Consider the following 16,021-nt stretch of genomic DNA (forward strand, 5'->3'; position numbering starts at 1 on the left):
GTCCTTAGTTTACATCAACCACCCCAGAAACTCACCGACCATGAAAACTGCCATGCCCACCGTGCCCTCCGTGTGACCCTGCTCCGTTTCAAGGGCACTCAGGCAGGGTGGGAGAATAAGGGAGGAGGGCTCCTTTGGGCCAATCCCCCTACCCCAACCCTTTCCTCTTGCTCCCTGCCAAGCCAGCCTAGACTCCACAGTTTGGATCTCACCACTTCTTGTGGCCAGCCACCACCCTGGGCTGAGTAACACACACTTCCCACCCTTAGGGGCCTCACAGTCTAGCTGAGGACCGACCTGACACCCGGGATCCACCCTGAACTCTTGACAGCCATTCCATGGCCAGGTGGCCTCCCAGAGCGGGTGACCTGAGCAGGGTTTTGGAGGCTGAATAGGAGTTTACCGGAAGGATGGCACGGGTTCAGCCTGGGCAGAGACCCAGAGATCAACATAGCGAGGTTTGGTGTGGCTAAAAGAGATGTGAGGCAAAAGCGTGCCAGCTGGAGAGTAAGCAGCAGAATCCAGATCCTTTGTGGAGCAAAGACTCCAGGGAGGAAGGGGTGAGGGGAGAGGGAGGAGAAGGTCTCTCCTGCCTCCAAATCCGCCCTCCCCGCCCCCCTCACAATTCACACATACATACACACTCAGGCCTTCATTCTCCGTGCCAGAGGAGGTGGGGGGGGCGGGGGGGAGGCGAAGGAGGGGAGGAGGGAGCTGAAATGCAACCTATTCATGTTCCCGCGATGTAACACCCCTCATTTTCCATGCTGGGTAAAGACAAAAACCCTTTACAACCTGTTTCTGGAACTTGTCAGCAGCTGCCAAGAGGAGCATGTTAATTAAACGTCGGCAAAGATGGAAGCTGGAGGCCCCGGCTCTAATTGGACAGTTTGCTTCACCGGATTGAAAAACATTGTGACAAAGGAGGAGGTGCGCGGCGGCGCGGCAGGGGTGCGGCGTGGCGAGGAGGGGAGCGGCGGCTTTGATTTGCGCGGAGCCCGGCCGCAGCCGCCCGCCCCCGGCCGCGCCGCCCAGCCCAGCGGCACGCCCACCAGCGCCTGGGAGGGGCGAGGGCCGGGGAGACCCTCCCAAAGCCTGCCCCGAGGGTCCCGCGGGCGGTCCGCGAACGGCGTGACACCCCACCGAGCACCAGGCTTTGAGGCTCTGGGGCGGGCCCCTTCCCGCCCCCCCCCCCGCCCCTTTACCTGACCTGGGTCCCGGGGACCGTGCGGCAAGGGCATTGAGGGCAGGGGTCGGGAGGTCGCTTCAGGCCTGTAGAGGCTGCCCAGGACGCCCCTGCCCAGGCTCCAGAGAGGGAGACACCTGTGTCTACGCCCCCTCGTTGCCCAAACTAGCTCTGTGTCACGTGATCAGGACGAGGTCTTAGAAAAAGGTTGGCGACTGACTCCGAGGCTTGTCCTAGAACCAACCCCCCACCCCCGGCCCTGCGCTGCAGACCCTGGCGTTTCCAGCAGGGCTGTGGGGGTTCCCAGAGACTGTTGCCCCGTCTGTGTTTGCAACCCTAGGTTTCCCTCGGTCTTGACTCACAGATGATAACAGCAGCCATGTATTGATGCTAATTGTGTGCCCAGAGCCAGGCTGAGTGCCTCGTGTGTTCTCTGTTATTTATCCTACCAGCCACCCTGAGAGAAAGCTTGGATCACACCCATCTCGCAGGTGGCGAGACTGAGGCCCCAGAGAGGCTAGGTAACCCTTCCAAGGTCACAAGAGTTATTAAATGTGGTGCTAGGATGAGACTGGGGCCCAGGTCCCTCTGATTCCAATATCTCAACCTGGGCTCCCATGTTCCCCGCCCTCCAGCTCCCGGTGCAGCCAGATGAAGGTCTTTGGGACAGTCAGAGCAAAGAGTGGGGTTCCTAAGGGGAGGAAACACTTCTCGGGGCCTCCAGGCTGAGGGCCCTGAAGTATGGGGGTGCAGCAGGCTGGGAGGTCACTTGTGGGGGTAGCCCTAGGCGTATTCCCCACCCACACAGGCCTCACTCGCACCCCCTGGGGTACAGGTGGTTAGCTAACAATCACAGAGCCCCATCTTCCGTCTCCTCTGCCTCGGCCCCAGATTTGCACCCCCCGCACCCCACCGTCATCCTAAGCTGCTGCCAAGGGAGGGGGCTCCATCTGGGGTGGGAGGCCAGGCCAAGGCCTGCGAGAGGCAGGAACAAGTATGGGAAAAGGAGCCATTGTGGCTGAGCCTCGGGGATTAAGAGCTACAAAGTGGCTGTGGAGGGCTGAGGCCATTGACAGGAGCCCCCGGGAGCGGAGTTCCCAGGGGGGGTAGTCGGAGCAGCCTGTGCTGAGGCTGCCTGCTGGGCCTAATCCCCTGGGAGCGGGGCGGCAGGAGGAACCCCAGAAACATAGCTGCAGTGGAGAGAGGGCTGTCCTTCCTGACGTCCTGCATGGTCCTGGAGGCTCACAGTGGTCTCTCTGAGGAAGAAGGACAGGTGATGGGCAGGTGTGGCCGTGGGGTGTGCGTATCCACGCGCGCCCCTCGCGCAGGGGGTGTGTCTTCATGGGACCCTAAAGATAGGTGACCCAGTGTGTGTCTGAAGTTTAGGGCATACCTTGAGGGGACTGGGGCCTGAGGGCAGCAAGTGGGCGACTCGAGGTCCCTGGCTGAGTGAGGCATGGAGAGGAAGGAGGCAGAGCCCTCACCAGCAGGCCCAAGTGGGTGCTAAGTGTGTGTGTGTGTGTGTGTGTGTGTGTGTGTGTGCGCACCATCAAGCGGGGTGCTTGAGAAAGGCCCTTCAGAGGCGGCTGGAGGGGCTCTGCAAATTGTAATCAGATTAAGGGGGCCAATCACTTAGGGCTCTTGAAAAGGCCACACGGTTTCTAATCAGCCCTGAGCGCCTGGGCCCACAAAGCCAGGGAGGAGCTCGGCGGGAGCCACCCGCTGGGGGGCCTCGGGGGTGGGGGCCGCTTTCTTCCCTCTCTGTCTCTCATAATTATGTCAATTTGCTAGCCAAATTGTTTGCTCGAGTGGACCAGGGGCTTGTGCCCCATTCATGTGGTAATGTGGGAACCCGCAGGCCTCCTGGCTGGGAAAATAGGAGGAACCAGGACCCTTCTCCCAGGAGCAGACAGGCCTGGGGGTGTGTGAGGCACCCAGGCCTTGGGAACACTTCCGCCACCAGTGTGGCACTTTTTTCATGAATTCCAGAAACTTCCAGCTTGGGGTGTGCTCTGGGATGTCCTTTTGGGTCTGTCAAAATGAAGGATGGGGAAGGAGGCGGGGACCCCAGAGGGAACAGAAGTGGCCTCCAGGTTCCTTCAGGGTGAAGGTGGGCAGCTCTCTGTCCTTGTGCCTGGCCCCTGGTGGGCTAGGCTGAGTCTTGAGCGGGTTGAGAGCTGCACGGGATCCCGGAGGTGTCAGAGATGGGGTCCTGAAGGAGGAAGTCACAGCACGCACAGATGGGGATGTGCAGAGACTGGGAGAAAGTTCTTACCAGTTCACTGGGCCTCTATACAGGTGCCAGCCACTGTGAACCTACTTTGTCCACAGCGGCTCCTTGAAGCCAGGGAGGGAGGCACTGGGCTTCCCATTTCACAGACAAAGAAACTGAGGCTCAGAGAAGCTAAGTGACTTACCCAAAGTCACACAGCTAATAGGTGAGGAACAGAAGCTTGAACTCAGCTCTGTCTGATTCCTTGGCCCCTTCTGCCTCGTTCCCACCACGGGAGTTCAGGCCTTCCTTTAAGGGAGCAAACAGGAACCAGCAGTCCCCCTGGTTCTGTATGGACCCTTGGCATCGGCACTCCGAGGAGCTGTGGGCACAGAAGGGTCAGGCAGTGGGCGCGTTGCCTAGGAACCCTCGTGGACGTTAGAACAGCTGCTGTCACCAGACCAGACACAGGTAACCAGCGCTGTTCCGAGCCCACACCGAGCTGCCTTCCCCCTGCCCTCTGGGCTCCCCTCACCTCCCCAGACCCTCCTGCTGCCTGTGAGGACCCCTCCCATCTCCCCTGGGCATGACACTGCAGTGCCTCTGTTTCTCAGCACCCTGCTGGACCCACCAGGCTTGTCAGTGTCCCCCTGAATGTAAGGAGCGCCGCACCCCCCACCCCTGAGCTGTTCTCACGGGGCTGCTGCCCAAACCCTCCACCCCTCCCCCACTCTTCTATCCAGGGCTGTTAGGACCTGCCCTGTGGGAAGCTGGCTGGAGGGCAGGGTGACATTGGCGGTTGGGGCAGGGACAGAGATGGGGGAGAGTCTGCGGCCACAGCTCAGCACCTCTCACCCCCCTAAGAGGAAGGAGGAAAGGCCAGGGGCCATGTTTATCACCGTATGGGATGATGGCCAGAAACTCTTCCTAGAGCAGATAGACTGCAACGGGCAGCTACCCCTTGGTGCCCACCGGGCCAGGTGCCGGGAGGCAGGGGCGGGCAGGGAGGCCCCCGTTCTATGAACCACGGGCTCCAGCACAACCTCCACACCACAGCCCTGTCAGGGAGGGAAGCCCAAGACCACGGAGACGGTAGCTGGTCAGGACAGGACAGGACAGGACTAACAGCAAGCACAAAGCACCTACTCTGTGCCAGGCGCAGTTCTAGGCACGTGGCACGTATGAATTCGTTCCCACAGCTGGTACGATGTGGCGGGGCCAGAACTCAAACCCAGGCTGTTCCCCCCAGCCCTCCGGAGCAAGGCTGACACTGTTACATCTGTAACAACTCCTACGCCCCCTTGGAGAACTCTCTGGGTGTCCCTGCTCTGTAGAACCTTCCTGGAGGCCATTTCACCCCCTGCATACCTCCCATAGAGCACGTATCATAGTTGCATACGCATCAGGTGCCTAGATGGCACATCCCAGTAGGATACAACGTCCTCGTGGACGGGACATTTGTTTCTGTCTCCCCCAGGGCATAACGGAGGGCTTCGCACAGACAAAAGATCAGGCAGAGTCTTATCTTATGAGGGGTTAGAACCCATACTCGGTAAACATTTCACAATTGCCCAGCAAGCCCGTATGTGTGGTTTGCTGTCTACAGCTGTAAACAGCCATATATGTGTATAAGTGGATGTGCTGATATGTAGTATACAAGAAAGGCTACACGTTCAAATGCATTTTTATAGTTTTTTTAAATTAAAAACACTGAGCATTTATGCACGTAACTAAAAGCACACGAGAGAAGCATCCCTCTAAACGCTTGATGGAAGAAGGTAGGGACACCGAAGACTCAAAGGGATGAGTCAGACCCACCTACTCACCTCTCCCCTCAAGCCACCCCCCTGTTGGCCTCGCACGGCCCTTCTCCTGTCCCTGAAATTTCCCGGCTTGTGTTACTGGGCACCAAGATGCACAGGTCACACGTCCCAAAGGCCGTAGCGAGGAGCAGCACACCGGATACAGGTTCCAGTCTCTCTGGTTGGCTGTTAAGCACCGACTGTGATGACAGGTCACCCAGGTGATCCTTGGGCACACGGGGAACCGCCTCCGGAAGGTAGATGATGCACGTGTGTGTGCGCGCGTGTGCTTGGGCACTTACGCACGTGAGTGCTGGTGAAGAGCTGCTTGGTTAAGGAGCAGTTCCTGAGAGATGTTCCTGAGAGGTGCCGCTGAGGGGCCCAGCAGGCAGAGCTGGAGCGAATGCCAACCAGCAGCCCCCATCCCCTTGGCCAAGGGGAGGGAAGGACGAGGAACCCCTTGTGAATTTTGCGTGGAGGGCGCAGCCCCGGTCCCCTAGAGTGTGAGGCGGGGAGGCTGCTGGGAAGAACTTTTGCTTCTCGATCCAACCCTGTGCCAACACTTCATCTTCTTGAAAGCTGATCATCTTTCTAAAAGAAAGCTTTTAAGAATTTGGCAATGTGGGGGCGCCTGGGCAGCTCAGTTGGTTAAAGCGTCCGACTTCCGCTCAGGTCACGATCTCACGGTTGGTGGTTTCGAGCCCCGCGTCGGGCTCTGTGCTGACAGCTCAGAGCCGGGAGCCTGCTTGGGATTCTGTGTCTCCCTCTCTCTCTGTTCCTCCCCCGTTCACGCTCTCTCTTTCTCTCTCTCAAAAATAAACCTTAAAAAAACTTTTTTAATAAAAAGAAATTGGAAATTTTGGTCTCATCCTTCCCAAAATAAATCCAGACTCCTTTGAAGGGTGGATGAGCACCCCCCCCCCACCGCCGCAAGGCCTCCCTGCGCCCCAGCGAGAATCGCCTCCCTGCCTCTCAGAGCCCCTGAACCGGTCAGTCCTGGAAGCCTGTCACTGACCCAGCACAGAGGGGTCAGAGCTCAACCTAAGCGTCAGAACAAAGAGTAACTCACCTAGAATGGAGGGCACGATGCTGGCCCCCAGAGCCCCTAGAAGTGCCCAGAGCAGGGGGCTGGGTCTGAGGAGCCCCAGGGCACCCGGAGTGAGTGCCCCCACCTCTCCCCTCACCTCTTCTTCCTCTCCTCTGTGCTCTCTTTACATCTCTCTCTGGCTCTCTCTGCCCACGTGGATCTTGCTCTCCTCTTTCTCTCTCTCCATTTCCCTCTGCTCCTCTCTTTCTCTCTGTCTCTCTCTGGCTGTCTCTGTCTCTCGCTGTCTCCGTCCTTCTCCATCTCTCCAACCCCCACTCACCCTCTCTGGAGGGTGCTCAGCGGGATCATGCCAAGCCCAAAGGGAAGGTCAGGGCACCATGCGGGGACCAGTACGGACAGCCATTAACCTGTCACTTCGCCTCCAGCCAGGAAAACAGCAGGGCCCAGGAAAGGTGAGGGATCGCAGTCACTGGACATGAGGCATCTCGGCCAAGGCTGACAACCGAAAGCAGGAACCACGCGATCAGAAGGTTGCAGACGTGCTCCGGGGCACCAAGGACAGCTGGAATGGGTTTCTGGACAGCAGCAGGCCTGCATCGCAGCCCAGTTTCGACTTCAGGGCAAGGAGAAATGTCTGCATGGGGAGAACCTGGGCAGGTGGCCACGGCCCTGGGAGCGGAGGGTGGAGATCTCCGTGAGGCTGAAAGCAAAGGTCTCAAACCCACCAGCCCGCGGGCCATGTAGGCCACCCCTCTCCACCTTCCGGTAGTGGCTTTAAAATATAAATCTGCATTTTTAAAGTGGCACATTTCATATTGAAAAACATGTCTGAGTCTTCTCTTGAGGACCTGGCAACTCTGGTCTGTGACCGAGCAGCAGTGGCCCTGGCGGACTGTCAGACGCTCCCCTGTCCTGCTGCTGGCTCCTCCTCCGTGAACCTGGATGCCTCCTTACAGTTACCCGCCAGGTCTCTGTAAGCTCACAAGTATGCGGCCTCTGACAGCAGAGACATTCTCTGAGCAGGAGTAGAGGCCCACGTGCAGCCCCTAACTTATCTTGTGACGTTCAGCAAGGGGTCCCTGCTCTCTGGGCCACAGCTTTTCCGTCTGTGAAATGGGAGGTTGGATGAGCCCGGCAGTAAGACTCAGAAAGACTTACCGTTAGGAGCGTCTGATGAAAGATACCGACCCTCTGCCTAGAGAAACGGACCTGTGCATAGAATTGCCTGTGATTTGAGAGGATCGCATTGCCTCTGCCCCTGGGGGCCGCGGATCCCAGGCTGGGAACCCCTGCCGAGCACCGAGGTCCCTTCCGCCTCTGCCTCAGCCAAGCGAGTCCAGGCCGACCCGCCCGCCCCGGCCCCGATTGGCCAGGCCACCCCTTCTCTGGGTGAGCCAGGACTCTCCCCCTCCCCAGCCAGGCTGGCAGCTGCCCATCCATATGCAGGAGGGGTCCGGGCTGTTGCTGGATTAGCATAACACACTCCGGGAGGTAAAGGCCCACCAGGCGGCCCCTGCGTGCAGCACCCGCCTTTGTCCGGGCCTCAGGACCGGGTAGGATGGCCCAGGCAGCTCTACACTTTTGACTGCCAGATGAAAGGGGGCGACATAAAGAGGCTGCCTGGGCCGAGCATGGGGGCGCATTGTGTCCCTCCAGACAGAGTTACAGACGTCTGTGAACCGTCAATTACAGCTGAATAAAGACGTATGCTCAGTCCAGACGCGCCTCCTTTCAGCTGGGGAGGTGTTTCCAGGCTGGGCCTGGAATGTCTTTGGCAACCTAATTTGGCAATTGTGACTCTATAAGCGGCCCGGAGAGGATGGGAACAAGCTGGGCTGGCCTGACCCAGCTCTGGGAGGTGTCCTGGAATGTGGGGTGGGGGTGGGAAGAATGGAGCAACTCACCTCCCTTCCCTTCTCCTCCAGGCCAGGCCAGATCCTGGGGGTGGGGGCAATCTAGGAGCCACACAGTCCCTCTGCATCAGCCAGGCTCCCTTCCCAGGCCTTTGATGGTGCCAAGGCGGCCCACCCTGGCAGGTACTGGCCAGGATTAGGGTTCACTGGTCCTTTCTCTCGTTGGGCTACTATGATGTGTTGTTGAGGAGACAGCACTGAGAGAGCCCGAGGTTCAAGTCCCAGGGCCACCAGTGATGCCGAACCCATCACCTGACATTGCTGAGCTCCCGGACCAACCTGGGAACCACCCCCCACCCCACCCCCAACCCCGCTCAGCCCTCCTGCTGCATTTGTTTAAGCTCTGTCCCATTGGCTGGCTGGCTGTTCGTTCCTTGCCGCCAAAAACAATCCAGCTTGACTCCATAGGACAGGTCACATTCCTGGTCTTGCACTTTCAGAGTGACAAAGGGGTTGTGCTGCTCAGAGCCACCTTGAGGAGGGGGGCGACATAGCCACGGTGGGGCGTGAGGACCTGGACAGAGCATTGATTCCGGGCTCAGTGAGCTGGGCTGCCCCTTCTCCCGAGGGGTGGCCCCTGAGGTGCCCTTGCCCCAGGAAACCTCATCCCCAGGGGGCTCGTGTAGCAAAGGCATTTCCTGAGGACCCCCATGCTCCCTGGGACCCCTGTCCTGAAACCTGCCCAGCAGGACCGGGCCATGGACCTTTTGGCCACCGTGTGTCATGCCCTGAGCAAAAGGTAGTAAGCCACCTCTTACTTAGAGCGGTAAGAGCAGAAACGGCCCTAAAAACGACCCTTCTGCTCACTGAGCACCTATTGGGCACCTGACCCCAGACTAGGTGTGTTCATGCACAGATACCTGAAAAAGCCTGGCTGAGAGGTGGCCCCCCTCGGTGGCAGGGGACAAGCACAGCTGTTCAGTGCGATCCTCGCCCTGTCACCTCCCAGCTGGCAGACTTTAGGAAGCCAAGTTGCCTTCGGTGCCTGAGTTTATAGGCCTGCCAACGTTCAGGACGCATCCTAGCACAGCACCTGGCCAGTGGGGTCTGCCTTCCGAGCTCCTGTGCCCTCTGTTTCCCACGGTCCTGCGTGGTGTGGAGGCTGCTTCCCGCTGAGCTGCTGGCCTGTGGGAGGCGCTGGCCCAGGATGGATGAGCCCAGTTCCCTTGGCTCTCCCCACCTTCCCACCCCCACTCCTCAGTCTCTCGTTCCTGACAGCGGCCGAAGCAACTGTGACTTGCGGATTGGCCCAAGCCAGGCCTGTGTGCACGTGAGCACATGTCGGGCACCGGTGTGTGTGTGTGTGTGTGTGCACGTTCTGTGGCTGGAGCAGGTGACTTGAACCACTCTGATGCTCTGCAAGGGCAAGACAGATGTGGGCCCACGGTGAAGCCTGGATTGCGGGGTGAGTCCCAACATGTGACCAGCTACGGAAGAGGCCAAGGAAGTTGGAGTATCGCTCAGGAAGGATCCGGAACTGCAGACCCGCACCACATTCACCCCCGGAGCCCCCAGCGGACAGGCCTTCAGTGGCGCACCTCCTGTAAGAGTGGGGACCCACTGGTGTGGGCATGTAGATCCAAGAGAACCGGTACCAACTGATGGGGTGGGTGACATTTGTCTGAGTCTGTAAGTAAGTGTGCCAGATGAGTGAGGGCATTTAAGATCATTCATATTTGGGGCACCTGAGTGACGCAGCCGATTAGGCGTCCGACTCTGGATTTCGGCTCAGGTCATGATCTTACGGTTCATGGGTTCCAGCTCCGCGTCAGGCTCGCTCTCCCTCTCTCTCTGCTTCTCCCCCGCTTGCACACGCACGGGCTCTCTCTCAAAATAAATAAATAAAACTTTAAAAAAAGAGTTCACTTGTATTTAATTTTTTTTGAATAGCTAATACCTTTTCACCTAGTACAGAAGTAAAAAGGTTTTGAGCGACAAGTGTCCTTCACGTCCTTGTCCCACATCTGCCCCGTTCTCACTTCTCCCTAAAAAGATCAAAGCCATTCTTCATTTCTTATGTATCCTTCCTGAGTTTCTTTTTTTTTTTTTTAAGTTTTTATTTATTATTTATTTTTGAGCAAGAGAGGGAGAGTGCAAGCAGGGGGAGGGGGGAGAGACAGCAAGAGAGAGAATCTCAAGCAGGCTCTGCACTGTCAGCACAGAGCCCCATGTGGGGCTCAACCTCACAAACCATAAGATCGCGACCTGAGCCAAAATCAAGAATCAGATGCTTAACTGACTGAGCCACCCAGGCGCCCCTTTCCAGAGTTTCTTTATACATAAATAAGCCCATACATACAAACCTGCATTCTTATTTCCTCCTGATTTTACTCAGCTTCATAGTATTCCATTAACCAGTCCTCTCTTGAGGCTCCATTGGTCCTGTTTCAACCTTTCACTGTAACAAATGTCGCTACAATAAATAACCTTGCACATACAGTCACTTCTCACAACAGTGCGTGTATCTGTGAGCTGAATTCTCCGAAGGGGGGGGGGTGGACTAAAGCTTATATGCAATTTGTCATTTCGCCACATCTTGCCAGATTGTCCTCCATGGGGCAGGTGCCACGGCCTACCCACACGGCATGGCTTCTTGGATCTTAACCAGGATGGGCCACTGACTGTTTAGATGCACACATCTTGGCTTGGCCGATGGTACATGAGCCTTTCAGCCTCCCCAGCTTCCCATCCCAGCACTGGTGCAGGAATCTTGCACAACCACACAGGCCACCCCCCGTTCACGCTCGGTGTCTGTTCTCACTTTCTCTCCCGCCTCTTCCTCTGGAATAGTTACTAAGGCCGGAGCTTCCCTGCCCCCAACCACCACCCCCACACATACACAAATCGGTTCTGCAAAATAAAGGAAGTAGTCTGCCCACATTGACTCATTCAGCAAATCCATGAGTGCCTTCTAGGGGCCTGGCATCCTGCTACGTGCTGTAGACATGGTAGGCAATCTTGGCCAGACTCCTTATCCTCTGAGCCCCAGGGTCCTCCTGAGTAAGGTGAGGGGTACAGACACAGGAAGTACCAAGTCCCCCACTAGCTCTAACGACGACATATCACCCCCAAATCACATTATTATTCTGTGTATATGTCAAAGGGAGGAAAGGCTTGGAGAACACCTCTGTGAGCTGATAAATGCTAGCACTTGTTTGCAAGGATGGTTTAAAGGCAAAATGGGGCGCCTGGGTGGCGCAGTCGGTTAAGTGTCCGACTTCAGCCAGGTCACGATCTCGCGGTCCAGGAGTTCGAGCCCCGCGTCAGGCTCTGGGCTGATGGCTCGGAGCCTGGAGCCTGTTTCCGATTCTGTGTCTCCCTCTCTCTCTGCCCCTCCCCCGTTCATGCTCTGTCTCTCTCTGTCCGAAAAATAAAGGCAATCAACCCAAAGACCCCTTTGCAAGCTGGTGAGGAATTGCGTGTGTGTGTGTGTGTGTGTGTGTGTGAGTGTGTGTGTGTGTGTGTGTGTGCCCATGTGTTCAGTGAGGTGTCCTGTGACCTCCTGCCCCCACCCCCATGGAAGAGTAAAACAAGCCTGGGTTTGGCATCAGCCTGTCCTTGTTTGAAACCCTATAGGCCCACTCACCGATTTTGTGACTGTGCACCTGCATTTGCCCCTTTGTAGAAATGGGGCGCCTTCACATTTCCCTCTCTGTGAATGTTGAATGGGATCCTAGAACTTAGCTTGCCGGGCAAGTAGGAAGGGCTCACCAAACGTGACCTGCTAGGAAGCAGGTTCCGAGAGCCAACGGTGGGGCTCCCGTGCCAGGGTCAGGCTCCATGGTAGACCTGCTGGGTGCCCCCCAGCCAAGGCCACCGGCGAGTGTGGTGGAGCCGGCCCCGGGCTCTCCGCAGCGTCTGGACAGGCCGGGAGGCAGCCGGGACGAGAGACAGCTGGGAAGGTTGAATTGCTCGGTGGCTAGGGAGCACCTCCCTCCCCCGCCAGCGATCTGCATTTCAATGTGAGAAGGGAGGAAAGTAGGAAACTGCTCAAAGGGGTTACAATGATTAATCATTTAAAAAGCAAGATCTTAATTACAGGCCGCAATTTTTGCTATTTAAGGAGTCCATTAGTTGCCAGAAAGAAGCAGCAGAAATTATCACAGGTTATTCTCCCCCTAACGTGGAGAGGGGGTGGGGCGGCGGGGGAGAATCAGCTGCCGCTCCAAGCTGGGGTTGGGGGGGTTGGGGGGCAGGGTCCCACCCGGGAGGAGGCCTGGCCAGGAGCCCCAGGAGCCTGCCTACCATCAGGGAGCAGAGGGAGAAAGATGCTTGTCAGAGACCTGGGCCATGGCGCTGGGAGGCGGTGCGGGGGCAAGGACAGCTGCCCCTCTCTCCCCCCAGCTCTGGTGGGCTGGATATGCCACCTGTGGGTGCCCCTGGAGGCCTCCTCCAGGGCGGGGCAGCTGGCGGCCAGCCCCTCCCCCACCCCGGTGACCCCGCCCCCCCCCCCCCCCCCCGCCCCGGACCCCACCCTGCTCAGGAAGTGGGGTTAATTGCCAGGCCCTCCCCTCTGACCCCTCTGTGGGTTTTAGTCTTGTCTGGTCTCTGAGCCCCCAGGGCGTACAAAGAGGACCGGGTGTGTGGGGGGGGGGGGCAGTGCTAGGAGTCAAATCAAAATAACCGAGCCTCTTTAGCGGATTAATTACGATCCTCAGGGGCTGAAAGACCCAGAGATCAAGTCCCCACCCCTGCTGGTGGCCTCCGAGGCTGCCGCCAGACTTCTTTCTCACCCTGGTCCCCTAGAAGCCTGGGCACACTCCTCCCCTCTGAGGGAGGCACTGCTGTCCTTGTCCCAGGTCCCGATCTGGGCTCCAGGCCTCCTCCCCGAGCCCTGGCTGGCAGCTCCCGAATCCCAGAAAACAGCCCGAGTGGACGGAGGGCTCCACCAGAGCAGGACCAGCTGCAGGAATCCAGAACCCACATCCAGCCGGTAGAGAGTGCCTGGTGCTCAAGTGCCTTCAAAATTGGTAACTCAGGTGAGTCACAAATGGGAAGCGTAAACCGGAACCAGGCCCCAGACTATCCTTATTCCTATGATGCCATATGTTTAAAACAAGCTTGCAAGCAAGTCGCAAAGTTGACCAGCCTACCCAGAGGAAAGGTTTATTCCCTGCCAAGTCGGTTTGATATTAGGAGTAAAAGAAATGAAATCATTTCTATAAACAGTCCCTCCTGCCAGACTGATTAAGTGCCTGTGTGTGTGTGTGTGTGTGTGTCCATCAACCTCATCTGTTCTAACATTCAGGCCCCCAGAGGGCAGGCTGCTAAATCGGATTGAATGATAATTCCAGGGATTTCTGAGGCGGGGGGGGGGGGGGGTGGGGGGGGTGGGGGGTGGGGGGGTGGGGGGAGGGAGACCCACCCACGCCAGGATTCACAATACGGGTTTGAATTCAAAATAAGCAAACTGAGTGGTGGTGATCTACCCTGGCTCCTGGCTCCTCCTCCTTAGACACTGCCCCCAACCCCGTAGGGAGGAGAGCTTTTCCTTTAATCAGCAGGTTCCCTGCCTCCAGGGGGAGAGTGAACAGCCCCTCCCCCATCTTCTCCTGCCCCTCCCATTTCAATGCTGATTAATTGCAGTTAGGCACCCAAAACAGTCTGGACCACATTCTTTCTTTTCTTTTAACATTTATTTATTTTTGAGAGAGAGCAAAAGAGACAGCACAAGTTGGGGGAAAACATAGAGAGAGGGAGATACAGAATCCGAAGCAGGTTCCAGGCTCTGAGCTGTCAGCACAGAGCCTGACGCTGGGCTCGACCCATGAGATCATGACCTGAGCCGAAGTCGGATGCTTAACAGACTGAGCCACCCAGATGCCCCAGGACCACATTATTTCTGATGCTGGTGCTTGTCCCGGCGCTGCCTCGAAGCCACAGTAATCAGCAGCTTTTAGCTCGTCACTCTCCTGACACTCTTCACTTAGACCAGGCAACGGCAAATGTGATGGAAATAAGAACTTTATTTTCTGTTTTGTTCTGTCCGAGAACGGGAGTTGGGGGCCTGGGAGGAGGGCCTGGCATCTGGAAGCCACCTCTGCGAGTGATGCAAGATCGGGGTTCATAGCCTAGGGCCTGGCGGGGACACCTCCGCACCCAAGTCACCACTCAGCATCCTCGTGGGCCCTGCCCATCTCAGAGACCCGCGGAATGTCAGTGCCCGGAAAAGTTGTCTAACCTCAGGGAATCCTGGAGGGCATCCGGGACTAGGCCCCATCCCGGGTGCTGGCCCAGAAAAGCCCATGTGAAAATTAGGAAAGGGTACTCCCTCTGAGCAAACGCAGTTCTAGCAGGGCAAACAGCTTAGAGATTGGGTACAGGCCGGATTTTCACACCCCTGACCTCTGGGTGTTCAGGAGAAACCCTGAAACGAGCAGATTGTATCTTACGGATGGGGAAACTGATGCCCCCTGTTCTAGGGCGTCCAGCTGCCAGGGGCCCAAACCCATTGTCTTACATCTCCTAGGTTGACCCCCTGGGAAGCTGCCAACCCATCCTCACAAAGACTTGGGGGGGTGGGGCATCAGGACCCCAGCTCTAGGAAAAGAAGCGGGTGACCCCGACGGCCCAGCAATCTGGGGAGCCCCAGACCCTTTACAAGGGGGCAGAGGAGCCAGAGAGGGGCAGGTAGCTTTTATTAACACTGAACACTGTTTTCCGTCTGTGTGAAGTTTTGTCACTGTTGAAGCACATCCACCTCCAGGATTTTGTCTGAGCCTCTCAGTTGAACCAGGAAGCGGGGAGCCAGGGCCCGAGTGCGGAGTCCCCGCTAGAGATGCCGCCCAGAAGCTCAGAGAATGGGACTCACACATCTCCTACGAGACGAAGCCGAGGCTAAGGCTAGATCCTGGAGCCCGTTGAGCTGGGACACAGTCCCCGATCAGATCGGGGACCTGGTGCCCTTCTGTGGGGAGAGAAACCCCCCGGATGCCCCCGCCTACCCATGCAAATCCTGGCGGCTCCTTCACTTAATGCCTGCAACTTACATCGCCCCCGAGGCACCGCACAAGATAGAAGACTGAGACTCATCCCCTCCCTAGCAGGAAAGTGCCTACCGGACCACCCTGGACCTCGGTTTCTCCACCTGTGGAATGGGCTTAATAACAGCATGTATTGTTATTAGTAATCACATCCAAAGGGTCATCGTGAAGACACATTGAGGAGCTGTGTGTGATGTTTTTGGCACAGTACCTGGTATACAGGAAACAGTCACTCCGCTCAATCACTCATTTAAATGGTAGCGATTTGTGTTGTGGGCCCAGGCCCAGGGATGCTGCTGGGATGAGGCGCATAGGCTCCGCCCCTCCAGAAGCTTTGTGTCCACGGAGGCAGAGACAGCCACATTGTGTGACAGTGCAGGGAGGCAAGGCCCATGTGATGGGGAGCTTCGGAGGGGCTGCTGACTCAGCCAAGGGGACCACGGAAGCCTACAGGCTCAGGAGCAGTCTAGGCAGAGGAGGAGGGACTGTGTTCCACCAGAAGAAAGGGGGGGTGCAAGGCTAGTCCCCTCGCACTGCGGCAGCTTGGGGCAAGCGGAGGGAGGAGGGAGGAGGGAGGGAGGAGGGGGAGGAGGAGGCCAGCTCCCAAGAGGCTTGTGTGAGCCCCACAGGGGAGCCTGGCCTTCAGGCACTGGAGACATGGGCAGCGTCGAGCTCAGGGAATGGGAAGGTAGGAGAGAGAAGTGCCTCGGAGAGTTGGGACAGTCCCAAGGCGGGAGGAGATGGGGGTGGAGACAAGCCAGGTTAGCAGAACGCCCAGCACTGGGGGGCAGGAGGTCTGGGAGCTACCAGCATGGGGAGGTAAGGCGTTAGGGACAAGGGTCCTCTCTTTTCGTTCAAATGGAGGTGCCATAGGGGC

Source organism: Lynx canadensis, chromosome B3 (genome assembly GCF_007474595.2).
Source record: "Lynx canadensis isolate LIC74 chromosome B3, mLynCan4.pri.v2, whole genome shotgun sequence".
NCBI lineage: Eukaryota > Metazoa > Chordata > Mammalia > Carnivora > Felidae > Lynx > Lynx canadensis.